The following is a 26297-nucleotide window of genomic DNA, read 5'->3' on the forward strand; positions in this document are numbered from 1 at the left end:
ATTTTAAATTCAATTTTGACTCTATCTCCACTTATCTGTCTACCTCCTCCACGTATACGTCTATACGTATGTGTATGTATTGTCTATTTTTGTATTTTATGTTTATTTATTTATTATTTATTTCTTAGCGCTTATAGACCGCCCCCTCTCCCGAAAGGGACTCGGGGCGGTATACAGTCCATAGAGAAATACATCATAAATAGCTATAAAATTAGAGAATTAAAATTATTAAGTAAATAGATAAATAAATACATAAGAGGAGGATAAAAAGATTTACAGAACTGTACTGCTAAGTAAATAATTTAAAGTTGAGAAATTTAAAACCCCAACAATTATCCTATAAAATTAAATTTAAAAGAACAATCCCCCTAAAAAACCAGTAAAAAATATGTTTGCCAGGAGGTAGACGTTATAATTATGCCAGGCCAGCCAGTCGGAACAGGTGTGTCTTCAATTTCTGTCGGAAGGAGCGGAAGTCGGTGGTGGTTCTAATGTCGGGGGGGAGGTCATTCCAGAGGGACCCTGTGTTTTTTATTGTACGCCGCTCCGAGTCCTTCGGGAGAGGGTGCGGCTAATCAAATAAATATTATTATTATTATTATTATTATTATTATTATTATTATTATTATTATTATTATTATTATTATTATTATTATTATTATTATTATTATTATTATTATTATTATTATTATTATTATTATTATCCGGAGGGCTTCCTGGGGGGTGGGGGAGGCTGTTTTTGCCCTCCCCGGGCTCCTGTAAAGGCTCTGGAGCCTGGGGAGGGCAAAAAAAAGCATGCAAAAAATGGGGGGAGCACCTGTAGTGCACGCATGTGCTCTAGGGAGCTCGCACATTGCATTATGGGTGCGGCACGCTCGCACACTCCCGCCCCTGCGCTCCCCCCACTTACGGCACGCAAGCCAAAAAAGGTGCGCCATCGCTGCACTAGAAGGAACAGATTGAACTGGGGAGTAAAATAAAACGGGGGGGGGGGGAATCTGCCTCTACCTACCAGCATCCATTAGTTTTCATCTGGCTAGCGTCCTGTCAGTGTGAGAGAGAGTTGAGGGGTGTTTGGAAACTCAAACAGTATTTGCTGTGTGAGCAAGAAGGAGACAGGAAGGATCCTGGACATGGCTTAGCTCAACTGTTCTGTAGTAAAGCTGCTTGCTGCTGTGAAAGTGAAACTCCTCTTTTGGGGTGGGGAGGGGGAGTAGAACTTCTTAGCATCAGAGCTTGGAACTGATTTCTTTTCAGGTGGGGAGGGAGAATAGAACTCTAGTATCAGAGCGCTAGTTTGAAAGTGAAACAGTATTTGCTGTGTGACTAAGGAGACAGGAAGGAGCCTGGCTATTGGTTAGCTTAACTGTTCTGTAGTAAAACTGCTTCCTGCTGTGAAAGTAAAACCGAAACTGAATCTCCTCTCCTCTCCTTGTGTTTTGAATTTGGAACAGATTTCTTTTCTGATTAGGGGAGAGAGTAGAACTAGTTAGCATGATACCCTGTTAATAATAATATACGAAATGCTAATGCTCTGATGGTCATTTCAAAAAATCTTTTCTTAGTGAGCACCTAGAAGCCGAGAGGAACATACCTGGAAAATTTGAGGTTTGTAGGATTTAAGGTTCTGGAGATTTTGTAATAATGCATGAGTGGTATTTTGCTTTTATATATAAATAGATTTTCCAGTATTTCCCACACTCCTTGCATTGTTTTCTCCTTTAGGATTTTTATCCATGAAATTTTGCTTAGACTCTGAATTTCTTAAAATCAGCTCTTCTAAAGTTTAAGACACTTGTTGGATTTTATTCTATTGCTTGTGTTTGCATTATATTGAATTCCAGTAAGACATGGTCACCCTTCCAAGGTTCCAGCAACTTCAACTCCTTCTATCGCTTTTCTGTTAGTAAGAATTAGGTTGAGTATAGTTTTTCCTCTTGTTCCCTCCTCTACTTTTTGGATAACAAAGTTATCAGCTAAATTGGTTAGGAATCTATTCAATCTTGTGCTTGCTGTAGACTTTGTCTCCCAGTTGATATCAGGGTAGTTAAAGTCTCTGATTATATCTTGAGGTTTCCCTCTTGATATAGTTTGAAATCCACACGTGTATTGAAAATGACAGAAGAATAAAATTTACAAGTTTTTTTACTTCCATGTCTTGCCAATAAGTTTTGTATTTCCTGTCCCATCCATGTATTAACCAGGTTCAGTTGTGCTTAATCCATCTTTGGTTGCACAGGGAGTCCTCACTTACCACTTCTTCCCTGAGCCTTCAGAGTTACTATGGCACAGTAGAAGCAGACGTCCACCTGGTCCACAAAATTTGTGTTAATCCCAACACTTGTTCCATGAATGCATGTCAGCAGTGACTGTGGTTTTGAAGGTGCAGTTAAAGGAGTTGCACCAATTCGGGTTCTGCCAATAGTTGCACATTTATGATGGTGGTGGCATCCCACACTCATGATCCCCATTTGTGACCTTCCCAGCTAGCTTCAGACAAGCAAAATCAGTGGATATACTGGCAGGAAATTGCAAGTCACGGTTATATGAAATTGCCTTTAACAACCCACAGTAATTAGCTTAAAAACTACAGAGGAACTGATGTAAGTTGGCACTGTCATGTGACATGATGCTTAATTATTGAGCTGCTTAGTGATGCAAATATCAATTCCAATTATGGTAGGTTAAGTGAGGACTACTTGAACAAGGATGTCACCAGAGAGGTTGTAGACAGTATTTTTTGCCCTTATTTGCAGCTGAGGACTTTCATGAGCAAAAGTGGTGTATACTTTTCTCCTTTTTTCACCACATCTCTAACCATTTTATAAACAATTAAAGTTAAATTTTTCTTTGCATCTTACAGATGAACAGGATGGCAATCAGAGCACTCTGAACAACTGTAAATAACAATCAGTGTTGAAAAGGGAAGAAAATCAAGCCAGAAATCAAAATATTTTCCATTTCCTGCAGAAAACCATACAAATCTGCTCCTCCTCCAGTAGCTGTTTGACAAAAGAGAGAAAATTAAGAAAGAATAAACAGATTATGCAGAACTCAAGGATAAATTAAATGAGAGGGGAAGGGAGACGGCTTGAATGAAAGCACCCTTAAACAAGGCATTGTCCATATTTTTACCTCCTCAAGAATATCAGTGGTGCAAAAGCTTATAAATTTGCCTATTGTGGAAAAAGCACAGATTGCAAATCACAGCTGATGATGCACAAGAGGAGACGGAAAGCCATACAAATTACCTGAATGTGGCAAAAATTATGGTCACAAAAGCTCCCTTGTTGTTCATGGAAGCACCTCCTCAAAAGAGGGAAGCCACAGAAGTACTCCCAATGCGGTAAATGCTTTAGTGAGCATGGCAACATGGTGTTACATGAGATAACTCACAGGAGGGAGAAAACATGACTGTGCAGATTGTGTGAAAGTCTCATTAGAAATTCCCAGGACTTGAGACACAAAGGATGCACACAAAGGAATAAAACCATTTGAACATCCTTTCTGTGGGAAATGTTTCAGTGAATTCCTTCCTAGTGAAGCACCTGAGGACTCCCACAAAAGAGAAACCCTTTGAATGTCCTGATTGTGGAAAAAAAATTAGTCACAATTTAGATCGGGTGATGCAACAGTAGATTGACTCCAGGGAGAAACTGTATGAGTATCTAGATTTTGGGGAAAACGCCATTAGAAATTTCCATCTCAAAAGACACCAGAAAACTCACACAGGAGAAAAACCCTTTGAATGTCCTGATTATGGGAAAATCACAATTCTGGTGATACACCAGAAGACTCCCATAGGAAGGAAATGCTTTGAATGTCCTGATTGTTGGAAAACTTTCAGTTATGATTTCATCTTGGTGATACACCAGAGGAATCATAAAGGAGAAAAACCCATTCAATGTCCTGACTCTTGGAGAAGTTTCAATTGTAATTCCCGCCTGGTAACACATCAGAGGATTCACTCCATGGAGAAACCTTATAAGTGTAGAGATTGTGGGAAATATTTCATTAGAAATTCCCATCTCTTGAGACATAAGACCACGCACACAGGAGAGAAACCTTTTGAATGTCCTATTTGTGGGAGAGGTTTCAGTCAGAATTCCCAGCTGGTGATACACCAGAGGACTCACACAGGAGAGAAACCCTTTGAATGTCCTGATTGTGGGAGAGATTTCAGTCAGAATTCCCAGCTGGTGACACACCAGAGGACTCACACAGGAGAGAAACCCTTTGAATGTCCTGATTGTGGGAGAGGTTTCAGTCAGAATTCCCAGCTGGTGATACACCAGAGAACTCACACAGGAGAGAAACCCTTTGAATGTCCTTATTGTGGGAAATGTTTTAGTCGGAGTTCCAGCCTGGTGACACACCAGACGACTCACACAGGAGAGAAACCCTTTGAATGTTCTGATTGTGGGAAAGGTTTTAGATGGAGTTCCACCCTGGTGACACACCAGAGTATTCACACAGGGGAGAAACGCTTTGAATGTCCTATCTGTGGGAAAGGTTTCAGTCATAATTCCAGGTTGGTTAACCACCAAAGAGTTCACACAGGAGAGAAAACCTTTGAATGTCCTATCTGTGGGAAAAGCTTTAGTTATAATTCTAATCTGTTGAGACACAAGAGGACTCACACAGGAGAGAAACCATTTGAATGTCCTGATTGTGGGAAAGGCTTTAGTCGGAGTTCCAGCCTGGTGACACACCAGAGGACTCACACAGGAGAGAAACCCTTTGAATGTCCTGATTGTGGGAAAGGTTTTAGAGGGAGTTCCACCCTTGTGACACACCAGAGGACTCACACAGGAGAGAAACCCTTTGAATGTCCTATATGTGGGAAAAGTTTCAGTCAGAATTCCAGGTTGGTTAACCACCAAAGGGTTCACACAGGAGAGAAACCCTTTGAATGTCCTGATTGTGGGAAATGTTTTAGTTATAATTCTAATCTGTTGAGACACAAGAGGACTCACACAGGAGAGAAACCCTTTGAATGTCCTGATTGAGGGAGAGGTTTCAGTCAGAATTCCCAGCTGATGATACACCAGAAGACTCACACAGGAGAGAAACCCTTTGCTCAGGGTGCCGTCGGCCAGACAGTGTCGGCTGGTGACCCCCAGGGGGAGAGCCTTCTCTGTGGGAGCGCCTTCCCTCTGGAATGAGCTGCCCCCGGAGCTTCGCATAATCCCTGACTTCCGGTCCTTCCGACGCGCCCTAAAAACTTGGCTTTTCCAGCAAGCTTGTTAATTTTAACTTATTTTAAATGTATTGTCTTTTAAATTCTGTTGTTTTTTTGGATATGTATATTTTTTTTAACTTTGGGATGTGTGTTTTTTTAATGTTGTACGCCGCCCTGAGTCCTTTTGGAGAAGGGCGGCATATAAATCCAAATAAACAGAAACAGAAACAGAGAACTCACACAGGAGAGAAACCCTTTGAATGTCCTGATTGAGGGAAATGTTTTAGTCAGAGTTCCAGCCTGGTGACACACCAGAGGACTCACACAGGAGAGAAACCCTTTGAATGTCCTGTCTGTGGGAAAAGCTTTAGTTATAATTCTAATCTGTTGAGACACAAGAGGACTCACACAGGAGAGAAGCCCTTTGAATGTCCTGATTGAGGGAGAGGTTTCAGTCAGAATTCCCAGCTGATGATACACCAGAGAACTCACACAGGAGAGAAACTGTTTGAATGTCCTGATTGTGGGAAATGTTTTAGTAGGAGTTCCAGCCTGGTGACACACCATAGTACTCACACAGGAGAGAAACGCTTTGAATGTCCTATCTGTGGGAAAGGTTTCAGAATTCCAGGTTGGTTAACCACCAAAGAGTTCACACAGGAGAGAAACCCTTTGAATGTACTGATTGAGGGAGAGGTTTTAGTCAGAATTCCCAGCTGGTGATACCCCAGAGGATTCACACAGGAGAGAAACCCTATGAATGTCTTGATTGTGGGAAAAGTTTTAGTCTGTGTTCCACCCTGGTGAAAAACCAGGGGACTCACACCATGGAAAAATATTTTAAATGTCCTGTCTGCGGACATTGCTTCAAGCATGAATCATCCCATATTGCACACAAGGTAATCCATATGATGACAGGTTGTTGAGTTTAGAGAATGCTTGAATTTCATTTGTGATCTCCCATTGAAAGTGTAGGTGAGAAATTGATTGTTTGAATTTTGGCCTGATTCATTTTGCTCAATAATTTCTCAGGATTAAATTTGTAAGTGGAGTGAAAAGTAAATTGGAAAATGGTTAACTACTAGTTGCTGGTTATCAGCAGAGCGTTCTGAATATTTCCTTTTCTGGAAGTAATGGAATTCCTCAAAAAGGAACTTTGGATTGAGCTTTTGTCTGTTGATTATGGAATTCCCACATGTGGAGTTTCAGTCTTCTACCTTGGTTTCACCCGATTTTCAGCCCCAGAATTCCACATCCCGCATAAAAGTAGTCCTCAAGATATAACTATTATGGGCCTTGAATTACGGTTGCATGTTCCAATGGCTGTTAAGTGAAATTGCTTTCCTTAACTACCTGAATCCTCCTCCTCTCCCTGATGCAGCCATTAATCAAATGTGCGAGTCGCTATGCAGAACACTGTCTACTCAGAGCTGGGAAAAAGGCTTGGAAGCCTAGCGCTGGACCAGGCTGGTCTATATGCCTTCCCCATCCTCCAAGACACCCTTGTGCTCTGTATCCTAATCCTTGAGTCCCCTTGGCCATTCACTCCCCCGTTACATCTGACTCCCACCCCATCCAACTTCACACCCTCCTCCTTCTTACCTTTGAAGATCTCTGAACCTCATGTTGGGGAGAGAGGGAAGGACATATATCAGTGGTGGCTAACATTTTTTGGATCGTGTGCCAAAAGCGGGGAGGAGAGCAGGTAGGGCGTGCTTGGGCGTGCCACACCCATAATACTATGCGCATGACCCCAGCGGGAGGTGTGTGCGACCAGCTTTCTAGGTACCCGGGGAGGGTGAGAACAGCCTACACCAATCGCCTGGAGGCTTCAGGAGCTTCTCTGAAGCCTCCGGAGAGCAAAAAATGGCCCTATGGGCAACCTGGAAGTTCGGGAATGGTGACTATGCTCCATCCAAAAGGAATTGAGAATATTTTTGATGTCCTTGAGAATGCAATAATGTCAGTGATGGAAAAGATCCACAAATCTTGTCTATTGTGGCAAAAGCAAAGATTGTAGAATTATGCTCGAGAGGATCCACACTGGAGAAAAGCCATACCAGTTTCCCAATGCAGCGAATGCTTTAGTCAGAATGGCTTCCCAGTTGTTCATGGAAAATCTCACACCAGAGAAAAGCCCTACCAGTTGCCCCAATGTGGCAAAAGCTATAGCAAGCAGGACCACCAGAGAACTCACACAAGAGAGAAATGATATGAATGTCCAGATTGCAAGAAATAATAGTGTGTAGGTTGACCAATATATGTAAATGGAAATAGCCTAAAAAGGAGGAATTATAAATAATAATAATAATAAATTTGAATTTATTAGCCGCTCCCTCTCCAGACAGGACTCGGGGCGGCATACAATAAAACATATAAAACATAAAACATGTACAAACACATAAACATCCAAATACACACATATACAAAGACATACATGCACGGAGGAGGTAACAAATTACATCACATTTAGACAGTTAAAAATCACCATTAAAATACCCCATTAGTAATAACACAATTTAAAAATTTAAAAGGACTGTCAGGAGGAATAAGAAAAAATTTACGGTTGAGCCAGGCCAGATAATTGAAAGAGGTGGGTCTTCAGCTGTACACGGAAGGAGCGGAGATCGGAAGTAATCCTGATGTCACGGGGGAGGTCATTCCACAGGGCTGGGCCCATCACAGAGAAGGCTCTGCTCCTGGGTGTCGCCCCCCGACACTGTTTAGCGGACGGCACCCGAAGAAGTCCCTCTCTGTGTGAGCGGATTGGTCGTAGGGATGTATGGGGCAGGATGCGATCCTGCATGTAACTAGGTCCTGTGCCATGAAGCGCTTTAAAGATCATAATCAAAACCTTGAAACGCACTCGGTAGACTACAGGAAGCCAGTGCAGCTCGCGCAGGAGAGGTGTTACAGGGGAGTATCTAGTCCTCTAATCACCCGCGCGGCCGCGTTCTGGACCAACTGCAGTCTCCGAGTGCATCTCAAGGGAAGCCCCATGTAGAGAGCATTGCAGTAGTCCAGGCGAGACGTCACTAGCGCATGGGTGACTGTGCGTAGGGCATCCCGGTCCAATAAGGGGCGCAACTGGCGCATCAGGCGAACCTGATGGAACGCACCCCTTGCCACGGCTGTTACATGGTCATCCATGGACAGCCGGGCATCCAGGAGGATGCCCAAATTGCGCACCCGTTCCATGGGGGCCAGTTGCTCGCCCCCAATGGCCAGAGATGGAAGCAACTGGTTGAACCGGGAGGCCGGAAGCCACAGCCACTCCGTCTTGGAAGGGTTGAGTTTTAGTCGGTTGCCATCCATCCAGACCCGTACGGCCTCCAAACACCGGGACATCATTTCAACGGCCTCGTTGGGGTGGTTCGGGGTGGAAATGTATAGCTGAGTATCATCAGCATACAGATGATATCCCACCCCAAAACCACGGATGATCTCGCCCAGCGGTTTCATGTATGTGTTGAACAGGAGAGGCGAGAGCACCGACCCCTGTGGCACCCCACATGTGAGGGGGCTCCGGGTCGATCTCTGCTCCCCTGCCAACACACGTTGCGTCCGGCCAGAGAGGTAGGAGCCAAACCACCGTAAAACGGTGCCCCTGACTCCCAGCCCCTCTAGCCGGTGCAACAGGATACCATGGTCGATGGTATCGAACGCCGCCGAGAGATCTAATAGGACCAGGATAGAGGAACAACCCCTATCTCTGGCCCTCCAGAGATCATCAACCAACGCGACCAAGGCCGTCTCCATGCTGTGCCCGGGTCGGAAGCCGGACTGGCGCGGGTCTAGATAATCATTCTCCTCCAGGTGACGTGGAAACTATTGTGCCACCACACTCTCTACAACCTTCGCTAAAAAAAGGAAGGTTGGAGACTGGACGATAATTGACTAGATCAGTTGGGTCCAGGGAAGGCTTCTTGAGCAGGGGCCTCACAACCGCCTCTTTCAAGGCGGCCGGCAGAAACCCCTCACCCAACGAAGCGTTCACTAGGCCCAGGAGCCAGTCGCGCGTAACCTCCCAGGATGCCAGTACAAGCCAGGAGGGACACGGGTCCAATAAACATGTGGTAGGTCGCAGACGTCCACGCAACCTGTCCAAATCCTCGATGGCAACCGAGTCAAACTCCTCCCAGAACGGTCCCTCAAGACTCGTCTCGGGCGTCTCAACTGGACCACTGAAAGGGGCCCATCCCATCCGGATTTGAGCGACTTTGTCCTGTAGATATTTCCCAAACTCCTCTGCTCTGCCCTGTAAAGGGGCTTCCCGCGGTCTCTCAAACAAGAGGGAGCGAGTCACCCGAAACAGGGCAGCAGGGCGGTTATCTGCGGACGCAATAAGAGCGGCACAATGTTGACGTTTGGCCGCTCTTATTGCCACAAGGTACGTCCTCAAATAGGCTCGTGCCTGTGCTCGGTCAAATTCGGAACGGGAGGATCTCCAACGACTCTCTAGGCGTCTCTTGTGGCGTTTCATCACCCCTAGCTCCTCGGTAAACCAAGGGGCCAGGGTGGTTCATCGCCGCAGGAGAGGCCGCAAAGGCGCCACCCGGTCTAGGGCCCCGGTAGTCGCACTATTCCATGCGTCCACCAGGTCCTCCACTCGGGGGCGGGTCAGGTCCACAGGAGGTGGCCCAAGCTCCGTCTGGAACCTATCTGGTTCCATCAGGCGCTTGGGGCGGAACCATCTAATACCTTCTGGTTCCGCCTCCCCGCAGCGGGGGGGTAGCACCGGGGAAGTCAAGCCGGAGAAGTGAGTGATCTGACCATGACAGGGGAATAATAGTTGAATCCCCTATTCCCAGATCACTCGTCCACTGACCAGAGACAAAGACAAGTTCCAGCGTTTGGCCTCCCTCGTGAGTAGGGCCCTGAATTAATTGGGTCAGGTCCATGGCTGTCATGGAAGCCATGAACTCCCGAACCCCCTCAGACGCTTCTCCCATCGACGGCAGGTTAAAATCCCCCATCACTAAAAGTTTGGGGGTCTCAACCGCCACCGATGAGATCAGCTCGAGAAGTTCAGGCAGGGCCGCTGATGTATAGCGAGGAGCCAGGTATACTATCAGCAGGCCCAACTGCCTCCCTGGGCCCCATCTCACGACAAGGGACTCACACCCGGATGTCTACGGCACAGTGAACTCTCTCGGCTCCAAGTCTTCCCAGATAATCACTGCTACCCCACCGCCCCTTCCCTGGGCCCGAGGCTGGTGAAATGCTCGATAACCTGGCGGGCACATTTCCACGAGGGGTAAGCCTCCCTCGTGGCCCAACCAGGTCTCAGTTATTGTGGGAAACACCCCCCCCCCCCGAGAATGAAATATGTTGGGGAATATTTAAAAAGGTAGAAAAGGAAAAACACATTCTTAGAGGCAGAAAGCAGCCCCCGATCTTCCCTAATAGCCTACAGCAGATGCTCATTAAGAAATCCTGGGCCAGCCTATTCACAAAGAAAATACCTTCACTTCCAGGTGATGGGATTAAGACAGAACATGACCTTAACCCAAGGGCCCTGAAACTTTTTAAATGGGGCCAATTTATGGTCCCTCAGATTGTTGGGAGAGCTGGACTGGCTGGGTGGGCGTGACTAGATGGTCATGTGACTAGATGGGCATGGCCAATTCAAAGTCCTTTGAACAATGCACAGAAATTAAACTTTTAATTTGTTTTGTTCCTGGGGGTGATTTATTTGCTTTTGTTTGCATGTTGCTCTTTCTGTTGCCTTTTCTTTTTACTAGATCATTTTTCAGTTGTTCAGGAGTCTAGTGGTCCACTTCAGGAAACTCAGTTTTGCAGCAATTCTTCTCCTCCCCAAGGAATTTACAACCAACAACTCTCTCTCTTTCTCTCTCTCTCTCTCCCTCTATATCTGTGTGTCTCTCTTTCCTCTCTTTTTCTCTCTCTCTTCTCTCTCGCCCTTTCTCTCTTTCTTCCTCTCTCTTATTAAGTTTTAATTTTTTTAAAAAAAATCAAATCAATGCGTGAACAGTGTGGCACCTGTCACATTCTAATACGAATAAAACTAATCAAGTTAAACATAACCCTAGCATTCAATGCGTTTATATATTTCTAACAATAATGCATAGTCATATTAATTTATAGTCTCATTATTCAATTTGCCCACATTTTCTCTTGTTATTACTTTTATTTTGTTATATAAAAGGTCTACAATAATATTCTCCATTTTCTTGTTTCTATCACTCTTATCTCCCTCTCTTTTTTTATACGAAAGTTTTTATTTTTAGACAGACATAGACAAACAAAACATAAAACATGAAGCCATCTTCAATTACATACAGTGTGTCTGTTGGTTACAAGGATTTTGTGCATCCTTTCCATAGTCATCACTTACAATTTATATGAAATCACATATTATCAAATCAAATATATTTGTATACATTATTATCATTGTGCCTCATTTATTTGACTATCACTATTATTCCTTCATTTTAAATGAGATATTCTAGGTATTGGATTCATTTATATTATAACAATTCATTACATCATTTTAAATCTATCCCATAATAATATATATTTATGTTATATTCTGTATCATTCTGTTATTCTTGCATTTATAACATTCTCTAACATCTTTCATTTCCATGTTTTTTTATCTAACTACTGATAAAATAGATCCTGTATCTCATAAAATTGTTTATCTTCCTGTTCTCTCATTTCAAATGTCAATTTACTCATTTCAGCACATTCCATTATTTTGTGAATAACTACCTCCTGTTTTGGTATTTTCTCGTTTTTCCAATTTTTAGCAAATACAATTCTAGCTGCTGTTAACACATTTACAATCAAATATTTCAATTCTCTATTGTATGTTTCCAGTATGATTCCTAATAAAAAGATCTCAGGTTTAAAGTCTATATGTTTTTGTATCATTTTCTCCAAGTGTGGATTTTAGTCCAATATCTTTTAGCTTCTATGCACGTCTACCACATATGGTAATATGAACCCGGTATCTGATGACATTTCCAACACTTTTCCGATTTATTCTTGAACATTCTTGCTATTCTCATCGGGGATAGGTGCCACTTGTAAAACATCTTATACAAATTTTCTTTATATGCTGTTGACATTGTCATTTTATAATTTTGAGACCACAATTTCTGCCAATTCTCTAAGTCAATCCCACATCAAAAATTTTCCCCCAAGCAATAATAGATTCTTTAACTTCTTCTTCTAACTTAACTTCTAATAAGTATCGATTCCACTTCCGGTTTCTATGGACGACGGACATGTTGTCCGCCGCTCGCCATCCTTGTGGGCTCCCCCTGACTCAGGGGGGGGCACAGGGTGCCTTGTAGGGGCGTCCTGCCGAAGGGGCGGCTTGCTGGAGCCCCCTGGAGTGGCGGCGGCCGCAGGGGGGCTGCCAGCTTTGCCCTAGGCACCGGGAGGCATTTGGGGGGTGCACATGCCACGCGCGCCTTTGTCCTGAGATCGGAAGAAAATGTTCTACGTGAAGGCAACAGCCGAAATGCGGTGAGAGGGGAGTTCCCCCGGGGTCTTTTTCTTGCTTTCTTGAACAACTAAGTAAATAAGGATTAGCAGTTTTTTTAAGACTCTTTGATCTTGGTAAAGTGTTAAGATTGGAGAGGGGGGTTCCTCTCCCCCCCCTCTCGGAAAAGCGGCTTTACACGATCTCACTCTCAGAGGAGAGAGAGAGAATTGGGAAAAAAACTCTTTTGATATTCACTTCTTTCAATTCTCTCTCTCTCCTCCGAGAGTGAGATTGTGTAAAGTCGATTTTCCGAGAGTCTTAGGAAAGTCATTACTGAATCAGGGGGAGCCCACCAGGATGGCGAACGGCGGACAGCAGAAACCGGAAGTAGAATCAGGAGATTTTATTTTTCTAGGAGATGGGTGGGGGCTAACTTCTTACAAGTTGAAATATTTAAAAAAGCAAGAGATGATGGATAGATATTGAATACTTAAGATAGCAATTGCTTCATTAAAGATTAGAAAACAGGTAGAAAGTAGAAATTTTGAATAGTATGTATATTGATACACAACAGAATACATTAACATGACTATATATACATAAATGTTAGAGGTGGAAAGGTATTATTATGTATACCTAAACAATATTATTACTAGTATTGTGTATAAAGTGCATTGACTCAGACAATATACTGTTCACCAAGCAGTTATAAAAAAATAACTGTAAATAAAATTATTTTTAAAAAGAATCTATCCCACTTGAGACAAATTATATTTATCAAGCATGGATTTGTGATTTTGGGAGGGAATAAAGTGGGACAGTAAGACAGGGAACAGAAGAACTTGGAAGAACTTATGGCTTTGCTGGCTACTGCAAGTATTCATTGCAAAGAATGTGACTTCTTTTTGTTTTCTCTTGGAGATGTCTGATGCATAGAACCAAAGCCCCAGAAGGCAAGAAAGAGCAATGGGTGTGGTTCAGAGTATAAAAATAATAATAGTTTATATCACGATGAAAGATTAAGTGCAGATTCGAAATAAATATTAATTGTATTTCAATATACAAAAAGGGGATATTAAAACAAACACGAGGGAAATAGCAGAACATCCAACCAAAAAACCCTCTTTCACAGCAGTGTGGACAATACCTGATTTTTCATTCACAAAAGCTACTTAATGCCTTTTTTTAGAAATGCAATGTTTTCCACCATATAATGTCTTTTTCACAGCTCCAACACCAAGGCAGTTTATTTTTTTATTTGTTTGATTGTTTGATTTGTCAATCATTTACAAGATAATAGGTATAAGAATAAACATGAGCATGATTGAAATGGTTACGAATAAATGGGGACAGTAGGACAGGGACGATGGGTTTAAGGTTAAAGTTATGGGGATTTGAAGATGTAACAAATTTGGAACAAATAAGAGGCATCTTGGTGCTGCTACCAACAGGGTAACAAGCAGCACCTCCAAGAAGACAAGATCACAGCAGGGGTTGTTCATGAACCTAAGAACCCAGGACTCAAAACCACAATGCTTTTTCTTCTTGAGCTACAACCTCTGTGCATATATTTTTTTACCATGTATTTTTTAGAAGCTTCAGAAACTTACTGGGGCCACTCAGAAACTCTGCTTATGGCTCACAGATATTTTGTGCAAAAGATATACTGCTGGGAAATTCTGGCTTCAAAATCTGGAAGACATTCAGGATGCAGAATGATGTAACTGAATGTTGCAGAGAGGAGTAACAAAGATGATGAGGGGACTGGAGACTAAAACATATGAATGACAGTTGCAGGAACTGGGTATGTTTAGCTTAAGAGAAAGAAGGACTAGGGGAGACATGATAGCAGTGTTCCAATATCTCAGGGGTTGCCACAAAGAAGAGGGAGTCAAACTATTTTCCAAGGTCCCTCATGGTAGAACAAGAAGCAATGGGTGGAAACTAATCAAGGAGAGAAGCAACTTAGAACTGAGGAGAAATTTCCTGACAATTAGAACAATTGATCAGTGGAACAGCTTGCCTCCAGAAGTTGTGAATGCCCCAACACTGGAAGTCTTTAAGATGATGTTGGATAGCCATTTGTCTGAAACAGTATAGGGTTTCCTGCCTAGGCAGGGGGTTGGACTAGAAGACCTCCAAGGTCCCTTCCAACTCTGCTATTGTATTGTATTGTTGTGTTTCTCTAAGACACATTAAAATTAACATGAGGGTAATAGCAGAATATATAAAAAACAACCCTCTATACAATAAAAAGATAAATAGACATTGGGGAAAGGGGGAAAATTTCTTCTACCATATATAGGCAATCATGCCATCTTTCTTGGGCTCCATTTTCTAGCCCCTGCTGCATATGTTTCTCTGTGTGACCTAATGGGAGACTTCAGTGCAAGCAAATTTACAGAATTTACACCTGGCATTCAGCAGATATAAAATTTCCTCCTCCAAGAATGAAGCTTGGTGGTTGATGCTCTTGGATGCAGCCCTGGCCAGCAGGAGTGAAGCTCCTTCCCCTGGAGTGTTTGGCCTGATGCTGCTGCCAGGCTCTAAAATCCTGGGAGCGTCAAGAGTCATAAAGTTTTGGCATGTAGAGCGGTTTTGATCTCCACTGAAAATCACCCCTAAGAAAGCTGATTGTGTAATTCTGTAAAACATTCATAAACTTTTAGGACTGGGCACATAGCTAATCTTCACAAGGTTAAGTAACATCACATTTTACTATTTCACTTGGCGAAGTTGCAAAGGTTGGTTGCTAGAAGTCAAAAACGGCTTGATAGCATTTAATCAGTGGAAACATTTTGCAAACGCCTTAGGTAGAAACTGGAGGAGGATGTTTTTTTAATGCCTCCTATCTGGAGATGGTGCTCAAACAGGCAACACCTGTGCCTAGAAAGCGGATAATACCTGTGGTTGAGCTTAAAGGAGTTAAAACCATCGAGTACTGTGTTGCTAGAAAGGCTGGAAAGCGACTGGAAGAGTAGAAGAAAGTCCAGTTGCCTTTTGAAAAAAGCACCTTTCGTACAGCTAAACTTCCTCTTCCGGATCACTCATGGGAGGAGAGTGGTGTGCAGAGCGGCTTTTCTGTTCTTCCCATGGTCGAAGCAGCAGCTGGAAGGTGAGTTGAGTGCGGGTGGGAGGAGAGTCCTGGAAGCAGAGAAGCAACTGGGCTGAAGCATCTCAGCTGCTGCTGCTGCAGGTTCCTTCCCTCCCCGAATTTAAGCCCACTGGTGCTGCAGGCTGTGAAACTGGTGGCTGCAATTCTCCTCCTGGTGGGAAGATTGGAAAAGTCTCTTCCAAGTGAAGGTGGGTTCTTTGGGAATGGCTTCCTTCCAGAGGTTGTGGGTGCTCCCATCACTGGAGGGTTTGTGACAGAGCTGGGAGGGACCTTGCAGGTCTTCTATACAGACGCCCTGATCAAGCAGGAGACCCAATATCATTTCAGACAAATGGCTGCTCTGTCTCTGATTAAAAGCCACCAGGGATGGAGCTCCCACAACCTCTGAGGGGAAACCCTTCCACTGGTTCACTGTTCTCAGTGTCAGGAAGTTTCTCCTTAGTTTGAAGTTGTTTCTCTCCTTGATTAGTTTCCATCCAGTTCCTTGTCCTGCCTTCAGGGGCTTTGGAGAATAGGTTGACACCCCTCCCTCTTTTGTGGCAACTCCTCAAGTATTGGAAGATGGCTATCATGTGTCCCCTAGTCCTTCCTTTCACTAGACTAGACATACCCAATTCCTGCAACCCTTCTTTTTATTTTAGCCTCCAGCCCCCTAATCCTCTTTGTTGCTCTTTCTGCATTCTTTCCAGAGTCTCAACATCTTTTTTAATGATAGGGTGACCAAACTGTCTGCAATTATCTAAGTGTGGTCTTACTCTTTATAAAGTGGTACTAGTACTTCACGTGATCTTGATTCTATCTCTCTGTTAATGCAGCTTAGTATTTATTGCCTTTTTTTTGGCCACTGCAATACACAGCTGGCCCATATCTAAATGATTGTCCACTAGGACTTCAAGGTTCCTCTCATAGTTATTACTTGAGGTTTGGCTATTTTTTATTTTTGCCTGAAGATAGATGCAAATAATGAATTAAGTAGCTCTGCTGTGTCTCTACTGCCCATCACTTCCTTGCCATCATCTCCCATTAGTGCACTGACTGTTTCCTTGACTTTTTTTCTTGTTTTATGCATGTTTTTAAAATTATTATTTTTTATTAAAAGAGTTTTATACAAACAAATTTTCCCCTTTTCACCCCCCCGCCATACAATGTAAATCTCATACAGATGCTATGCCCCCACCCCCCAAAATATTTTCTCATTCAAATATTATACTAAACACTTTACCCCCTCCCCTCCCCCATCTTAAAATAGATTACTCTTTCACATATTATACCCCCTCACCTCCCAACAAACATAATATAAGTTTCTCTTAAAGTAACAATAGCCCATTGATCCCATCTTCAAAGTTAGTTGAACATATATAAATCATAATATAAATTTCTCTTAAAATAACAATATTTCATTAATCCCATCTTCTAGTTTAATTATGCATATATATTAGCCCACCCTCCACCCTAACCCACCCCCACCTCCCACTCAAGCCCCCCCCCCCCCTGGCTTCCACTATACACCACTCTAACAATTCCAAGCAGCCCATGTATTATTTACTCGAATCATCTATCAGTCTAAACATTCTTACCTAAATGCTACATAATAACTCCTAGTCTGGTATTTATTCTGTATATAATCAATCCATTTTACCCATTCCTGTGTATAATCCTCCTGCTTCTGAGCTTTTAAGAAAGCTGAAATTTTTGCCATTTCGGCGAACCCCGCCACCTTCTGAATCCATTGATCAATTGTCAGTAAAAAATCTTTTTTCCAATGTTGCGCAATCAACAACCTAGCTGCTGTGACCATATGCAAGACCAATTTTGTTTCCCCTTTGGTAAAATCCTTAGCTATACCCAATAAAAACATTTGCGGAGTGAATTGTATTCTTTTCTTAAATACATTCTGCATAACCCACCATATTTTTATCCAAAAAGCTTTAACCTTGTTGCAAGTCCACCATACATGAAAAAGGTAGCATCTAGGCACCCGCATCTCCAACATTTTGGTTGAACATTTGGGTACATGCATGATAATTTTTTAGGATCTAAATACCATCTGTAAAACATTTTATAAAAGTTCTCCCTTAAATTCTGTGACTGTAAATTTAACATTCTGAACCCATATTTTTTCCCACGTTTCCAACATAACCACTTCACCAAAATTCTGAGCCCATTTAATCATACAATCCTTAACCAATTCACTTTCTGAGTCTCTTTCTAACAGTACATTATATATTCTTTTAACTTGTTTTGGGCCAGTCTCTTTTATCTGCTTGATCAGTTCCACTTCTTTATCCATAAAACCGACCCTACGATCTTCTTCCCATCTCTTCTGTAGCTGTATGTAATGTAACCAATTTAAAGTAATTCCTTCTTCCAACAGTTGTTCCAAAGTTTTTAACTTCCATTCGTCCCCATCAGCGATAAGCACATCTTTATATAAACAACCCCCGAGTGACTTAATATTCATAATCCCCATGGTGTCTGCAAGATCCAACCAAAGCGGTATTTTATAATCCCAATTGGACCGGTGCTTCTTCCATATTCTCATCAAGGCACTTCGGAGAACATGATTGTTAAACACTTTATCCACCCTATCTTCATAAAAAAGATATGCATGCCATCCCAGAACAAGATCATGGCCTTCTATATTCAGCAAATCCATTTTTGTTTTCCCAAACCAATCTGTTACATGCGATAGTACCGCAGCTTCATAGTACAATCGAAGGTTTGGGAGTCTAAGGCCGCCTCTTTCACGAGTATCTTGCATAATCTTCATCTTTACTCTCGGTTTTTTCTCCTTCCAAACAAATTTATTTAATGTTGCTTGCCAGTTTAACAAAGTTTTATCTGATTTAAGCACCGGTATCATCTGGAATAAAAAGATAAATCTAGGTAGAATGTTCATTTTAATTGCTGAGATCCTTCCAAGCAAAGACAATTGTAACTTTTTCCACACTTCAAGATCTTTCTGTATCTTTTGCCACAACACTTCATAATTATTTAAGAAAAGTTTTGTATTTGATTCTGTTATTTGTATTCCTAAATATTTGACTTTGGAGACTATTTCAAAACCTGCTAAACTTACAAGTCTCTTTCTTTGAGTCTCTGTCATGTTTTTAACCATCATTTTTGTTTTGTTTTGATTTAGTCTAAACCCAGACACCATGCCAAATTCTACTATGATATTTTTCATCTGGATTATTGATTTCAAAGGATGTGAAAGGGTAACAACCAGCTCATCGGCAAATGCTCTAGTTCTGTATTCCTTTTGCCTGATAGCTATGCCATCTAAGGATTTTGAGTCCCGAATTGCGTTCAACAAGACTTCCAAAGTTAAAATAAATAACAATGGGGATAATGGGCAACCTTGTCTTGTGCCTTTTTGTATCTCGAAAGTTGTTGACAAATTTCCATTAATAATAAGTTGTGCATTTTGTTGCTGATAAATTGCTCCAATCGCCTGCCGAAATCGTGGTCCCATATCCATCTTTTCCAAAGTCTTGGTTAGAAAATTCCAATTCACTCGATCGAAGGCCTTTAATTTAATTTAATTTAATTTAATTTAATGCTTCTAGACCGCCCCCTCTCCCGAAAGGGACTCGGGGCGGTGTACAGTTCATACAAAATATATCAGATACAATAAAATTAAGTATGTACAATTGACAGTTGACATGGAGGAGGTAAGAATGACATTAAAAGAACTGTACAAAGCAGATTAAAATAAGTTCAAACCCTTAAAAACAAATACAGTGAATTAAAAAACCCCTAAAATAACCAGATATAGTGCGTTTGCCAGGAGGGACAGTTGAATTATGCCAGGCCTGCTAATCGGAACAGGTGGGTCTTCAGTTTTTGCCGGAAGGAGCGGAGGTCAGAAGTGGTTCTAATGTCGGGGGGGAGGTCATTCCAGAGGGTTGGGCCCATCACAGAGAAGGCCCTACTCCTCGGTGTCGCCCGCCGGCATTGTCCAGTGGATGGCACCAGGAGAAGTCCCTCCCTGTGTGAGCGTATTGGCCGCAGGGATGTATGTGGGAGGATGCGATCCCGCAAGTAACTAGGTCCCGTGCCATGGAGCGCTTTAAAGATGGTAATCAGCACCTTGAAACGCACCCGGAAAACCACAGGTAGCCAATGCAGCTCGCGCAGGAGAGGTGTTACGTGGGAGTACCTCGTACTCCCCATCACAGCCCGCGCGGCTGCATTCTGAACTAACTGCAGTCTCCGGGCGCGTCCCAAGGGCAGCCCCATGTAGAGAGCGTTGCAGTAATCCAGGCGGGACGTCACCAGCGCATGAGTGACCGTGCGTAGGGCATCCCGGTCCAGTAGGGGGCGGAATTGGCGCACCAGGCGAACCTGGTGGAACGCCCCCCTTGCCACGGCCGCCACATGGTCATCCATTGACAGCCGGGCATCAAGGAGGACGCCCAAATTGCGCGCCCGTTCCACAGGGGGCAACTGCTCGCCCCCTATGGCCAGCGATGGAATCAGCTGGCTGAATCGAGGTGCCGGTAGCCACAGCCACTCAGTCTTGGAGGGGTTGAGTTTAAGTCTGTTGTCCTCCATCCAGACCCCGACGGCCTCCAAACACCGGGACATTACTTCGACAGCCTCGTTGGGGTGGTTTGGAGTTGAAATATACAGCTGAGTATCATCAGCGTAGAGGTGATACTCAACCCCAAAACCACGGATGATCTCACCCAGCGGCTTTACATATGTGTTGAACAGGAGAGGCGAGAGGACCGACCCCTGTGGCACCCCACAAGTGAGTGGCCTCGGGGTCGACCTCTGTCCCCCTGTCAACACACATTGCCTCCGGTCGGAGAGGTAGGAGCCGAACCACCGCAAAACGGTACCTCCGACTCCCATCCCCTCCAACCGGCGCAATAGGATACCATGGTCGATGGTATCAAAAGCCGCCGAGAGGTCTAATAGGACCAGGATAGAGGAGCAACCTCTATCTCTGGCCCTCCAGAGATCATCAACCAACGCGACCAAGGCTGTCTCTGTGCTGTGCCCAGGTCGGAAGCCGGACTGGCGTGAGTCTAGATACTCGGATTCGTCAAGGTGTCGTGGAAACTGCTGGGCCACCACATTCTCAACAACCTTCGCTAGAAACGGAAGGTTGGAGACTGGACGATAGTTAGCTAGCTCCATTGGGTCGAGTGAGGGCCTCTTAAGTAAGGCCTCACCACCGCCTCTTTCAAGGCGGTTGGTAAGGATCCCTCACCCAATGAGGCATTCACCAGGCCCAGAAGCCAGCCTCGTGTCACCTCCCAAGATGCCAGTACCAACCAGGAGGGACACGGGTCCATTAAACATGTGGTGGGTCGCAGCCGTCCACGCAACCTATCTAAATCCTCGGGGGCAACAGAATCAAACTCCTCCCAGGATGGTCTCACAAGACTCGCTGTTGGCGGCTCGTCTGGTCCACTGAGTGGGGCCCATCCGCTCCGGATCTGAGCGACTTTGTCCTGCAGATATTCCCCAAATTCCTCTGCTCTGCCCTGTAAAGGTGCCCCCTGCGTCCCCTGTGACAAGAGGGAGCGGGTCACCCTAAACAGGGCAGCAGGGCGGTTATCCGCGGACGCAATAAGGGTGGCACAATATCTACGTTTGGCCGCCCTTAATGCCACCAGGTAGGTCCGCAAGTAGGATCTTACCTGTGTTCGATCAGATTCGGAGCGTGAGGACCTCCACCTGCTCTCTAGACGTCTCCTGTGACGCTTCATCACCCCCAGCTCCTCGGTATACCAAGGAGCCCGGGTGAGTCGCTGCCGCAGGAGAGGTCGCAAAGGCGCAATCCGGTCCAAGGCCCCAGCCGCCGCCCTATTCCAGGCGGCCGCTAGGTCCTCCGACCGAGCGCGGGTCAGGGCTACAGGTAATGGCCCAAGCTCCGTCTGGAACCTATCCGGCTCCATCAGGCGCTTGGGGCGGTACCAGCGTGGACCGTCTGGTCCCGCCTCCTCGCGGTGGGGGGTAGCGCCAGGGAAGTTAAGCCGGAGACATGAGTGATCTGACCATGACAGGGGTGTAACAGTAAAATCCCCTCTACCCAGATCACTCGTCCACTGCTCAGATACAAAGACAAGGTCCAATGTGTGGCCTCCTTCGTGTGTGGGGCCCTGAATTAACTGGGTCAGGCCCATGGCTGTCATGGAAGCCATGAACTCCCGAGCTACCTCAGATGCTGCTCCCGTCGACGGCAGGTTGAAATCTCCCATGACCATAAGCCTGGGGATCTCAACCGCCGTCTCCGAGATCAGCTCGAGGAGCTCGGGCAGGGCTGCTGATGTATAGCGAGGAGCCAAGTATACAATCAGCAAACCCAACTGCCTCCGTGGGCCCCATTTCACACCAAGGGACTCACACCCGGATATCTGAGGAACAGTGAACTCCCTCGGCTCTAGACCTTCCCGTATAACTACCGCCACCCCACCACCCTTACCCAGGGCCCGAGGCTGATGGAATGCACGGAAACCTGGTGGGCACATTTCCACGAGGGGTAAACCACCCTCGTGGCCCAACCAGGTTTCCGTTATCCCTGCAAGGTCTAGCTCCCCCTCAGAGATCAACTCATTAATGAGGGGGGCCTTGTTGGTTACGGACCTTGCATTGCAAAGCATCAGCCGTAGGCCCGGGCTCTGTAGTTCCTGGCCACCTAGGTTGCGGGGGTTGGTACAGACGACCGGGCATAGCCAACAACCACGGTCTCCCAACCGACCTTGAGATCTTCTCTTGTCCTCGCATCCCCCCCTCCCCGCGACCGTTGTAATCAAACAACCCTCTATTGGAATCTCTTGTTCCCTCTCCCCCCCCGCTCCGCTCACTTCCTTCCCAGACTCACCTGTCCGTCCAGCACTGGCACTGGCGCCTCTCCCGGCCTGGTTATCACACCCCCCCTCCCTGGAACCCCTTAATAACAATAAAAAACTTTTGGATAAAAAGCCCCTCAGCCTCCGTTTCTTCCACCTCTCGGGGTTCACAAACCCGTCATCAAGGCAGGCCCTTGAGAGAGCCAAGGGCCATACCTGCGAGAGCGGGGCCTCCCGCAGGCGGAGCAGGTCTAGCCTTGAGTAAATTGATGAAGTATTAAAACCCAATTGGGTAAGGGTGCAGATGGTAAAAATTAATAGTTAATAGCCGGAGGCTGAGATGTTACTGGGGAGCTGGAGGGGAAAATGTTCCAAATATTTCCGGGACGTGAAGGTGAAGCAGGTGGAGATATCATAAAATGAGGTGACAGTCCAAGGTGGATTGAAAATAAATGTAGTACAGATGTGGGTTCCTTAGTAAATGAGGGGTGGCCTTCTAAGCCCAGCTGTTTTTGGTCTTAGTCTGGGCAGTCAGTTGGGCTCATCCATGGCCCTAACACGGGTCTTCAGTGACCTCTAAGGTTCCAGGTCATCCCCAACCATTATTTAGGTCTTCTTCTTTCTACTGGTTCCCCAACATCCTCACCTTGACCCCCCCATCCGGCGTCTCAGTTCTCAGTTCTCTTAACATTTGCAGCAATTTGGGAAAAGCTTCCAAAATTATCAGGATTCTCAAGACACCAGAGCAAGTTCCTAGGAGCATGGGGGCAGCCAGGATATGGCCAGCTGTTATGGGGGAGTCCCTGGGAGTCCCTGGCTGCGGTTCTTTCCACACACCCAATACCGCAGCCATCTCCCAGTGCCGCTCCCTGTTGCCTCCCCATTCTGCTCACCACTCGATGTCCTCTGGTGTTTTTTAGCGTTGTAGGGCGGCTCCAGAGGTTCCATTGTCTCCCCATCCTCTCTGGTGCCGCTGGCTTGCCTTTCCTGGTGCTGTCTTGCCTTTTCCCCTTTCCACTTTCAAATTTCGCGCCGCGCTTCCGCCGTCGCCGCCGCGCTGCCGCCGCCGCCGCCGCCATTGCCTCACAGCTTCCTTTCTCGGCTGCTCAGCTCCGCTCCGCTCCGCTCCGCTCTTGTTTGCCTCCAAGCTTCTCCGACCACCCCTGGTGGACTAAAATAAGCCCCAAACATGCCAGGGTGGTCGGGCTATCCAAGTCTCAGCTCCCCGTTGCCATGGGGGCTGGCGGCAACCTCCTACCCCTATCGGGCGCTCCACGGTGAACTAGGAGCTCAAACAGGCGACCGCCATCGCCGGAAGCTCCTCCTCCTCCGCCTTCTCTGCATCCAAGAAGACCAGCCCTGCAGAGATCTGCTTATTCTTATCAAGATAGTCAATTAAATCTATGAGTTGCCTTACATTCTCCTTCATGTGTCTGCCTTCAATAAATCCTGCTTGATCATGATGAATAATCTCTTGAATAACCGGCATCAATCTGTTGGCTAGTACCTTAGCAAATATTTTATAATCTGTGTTCAGAAGAGATATCGGCCTATAATCCTCTGGTTTCTTAGGGCCCTCTTTGTCTTTAGGTATCAATGAGATAAAAGCCGCTTTCCATGAGGAGGGTATTTTACCTCCTTGCTGTATATTACAAAATAGTTGTGTAAGATATTCAATCATTTCCAGTTGTAAAGTTTTATAGTACATTGCAGTGAAACCATCAGTCCCTGGAGCCTTAGCTAATTTAAGTTGATTTATAGCTAAAGTGATCTCATCAGCAGTTATCAGACGTTCCAAATTTGCCTTTTGAAGCACAGAAATTTTAGCAACCCTTTTTCCTTCCAAAAAATCATCTACTGACTTGTTCTGTATATTATCCTGTACATATAGCTTAGCATAATAGTCCACAAATGATTTCTTAATCAAATCTTGTTGATATACCGTTTTCCCTCCATACTCAATTCTATCAATAATTCTGTCATTTGTTGTTTTTAAAATTATTTTTGACATTTGTTGCAAGTTTTAGTTCATTCTCACCATGAGCTTGATTTCATCTTTGCCGATTTGGGCTATATATGCTCCTATTCCGCCTTAGATAATTGATTCCTGCATTCTTGGAGCCACGATGAATCTGAGGAATTCATAGTGGTGGCCTATCATTAACTTTACCAACTCGGTAATTTTTGTTGCTGCCCCCCCCCCAAAAAAAATCAGTGTTCCATCCACTTGCTCAAACCAAATGAGATGGTTTTGGGGTCTTTTGCGTATGCCTAGCTGCTCCACAATCAACATGCTGATTAAGCATCCGGCGCAGCCGGTGTCCACAATTCCCCCAACTTCTCCCTCCACTCCCATTTCTGGCACTTAGAGGTTGCATTTTACAGTAAAGGAGCGGATGGGTGCACTTCACCATTGGGTCATCTTCAGCATTTCTCTCCTCTGAGGTCTCCCCCCGGTCAGGCCTGCAGCCAGTTACTTTTAGGATCTTTGGCCTGCCACACTCACTCTTATTTTACTGTGCTGTTTCCTTAGTGGGGAATTGGGAGGGGGAATATTAAGGAGTAGAATGTGTTGTTGTCAAAATTAAAAAAATCCTTTCTAGAAGCCCAAGGTCATCTTTTGTCTCTGCACCTCTGAGCCTGACCGGAACTGGATGGGTGGAACTGCCAGTATGGCAGTCGAAGATTGGACCATGTGATGGACTTGTGGGTGTGGGGGCAAGATCATGAACTTTCAACTAGGTGGAAAACCCAGGAGCTTTCAGATTCGGGTTAATGTCAGCGTTCCAAATATCATCCAAAATTAAATCAGAGTCCAAGGCAGACCTTTCCTCAAACTTCCAATTTATTAAGAGAGACATGTTGGCACATCTGTGGAAAACCCGAATCTGAAAGCTTCCTGGGTTTTTCCACCCAGTTGAAAGTTCATGATCTTAGAATAGTGAGGAGTATATACAAATTAAAGGGTTACGAGTTAAAGCTCAGGAATTTAAAGTTCAGGCTTTCGCTGACGACCTTGTTTTTATTTTAGAGGATCCTATGGTTTCTGGGATACAGCTTTTACGAAAAATGGAGGAGTACGGTATGATAGCGGGGTTATGTATAAATAAAGAGAAGACAAAACTGTTAATCAAGAATATGACTTTTAACCAGAAAAGGGGAGTACAAAGCCTGTTAGGGATCAACATAGCCCATAAAGTACAATACTCAGGAATTTGGCTTACGGAGAGATGTTCCTCTATCAAAGTAGATAATTATATAAAACTATTATAACAGGTATCTAAAGATATGATAAATTAGAGTGGTAAACAACTGTCTTTGATGGGCAAGATTGCGACAGTTAAGACACATGTACTATCGAAATTTCTGTTTTTGTTTCAAACGGCACCAACTAAATTGAACAAAAAATTTTTTAGATCCTTGGAGATAACAGTGGCCCAATTTACATGGCAAGGCAAGAAAGCACGAATAAAAGCCCAAATGTTGCAAAAACGTAAAGAATTGGGAGGCTTCGGAATGCAGCAATTATGACATGGGTGAAGGATTGGGTGACGTTGAGTAGAAGGCGCCTATTGGCTATAGAGGGACATGACCTCCCACAGGGATGGCATGCCTCCCTCTGGCAAGAAAAAGATACCCCCCACAGGTATTTTATGGGACATTATATTTGGAAGATTTTGATGGGGGTGTGGGAAAAGGTGAGGAAAAAGTATTATCTTAAGGTTCCGTGCTGGTTGG

At 44.6% G+C, this 26297-nt stretch overlaps 2 protein-coding genes across 3 annotated transcripts in view; both read left to right on the plus strand.

The window, feature by feature from the left end:
- The window catches only part of LOC309384268 (uncharacterized protein), a 160375-nt gene that overhangs the window by 5793 nt on the left and 128285 nt on the right, over positions 1-26297 (plus strand). The window contains exon 2 of one of the 2 annotated variants that reach the window (XR_014173996.1): positions 2864-6081. The exons of the other annotated variant lie outside the window; for it this stretch is intronic. The gene's annotated coding sequence lies outside the window, so the exon portion shown is untranslated. The remainder of the gene's footprint in view (positions 1-2863; positions 6082-26297) is intronic. 2 annotated transcript variants of the gene reach the window in all.
- Positions 15583-26297, plus strand: part of LOC309384248 (uncharacterized protein) — a 149508-nt gene continuing 138793 nt past the window's right edge. Inside the window, exon 1 of the mRNA XM_081937500.1 lies at positions 15583-15753. The gene's annotated coding sequence lies outside the window, so the exon portion shown is untranslated. The remainder of the gene's footprint in view (positions 15754-26297) is intronic.

The sequence above is a fragment of the Natrix helvetica genome, assembly GCF_964273705.1.
Source record: "Natrix helvetica genome assembly, chromosome: 1".
NCBI lineage: Eukaryota > Metazoa > Chordata > Lepidosauria > Squamata > Natricidae > Natrix > Natrix helvetica.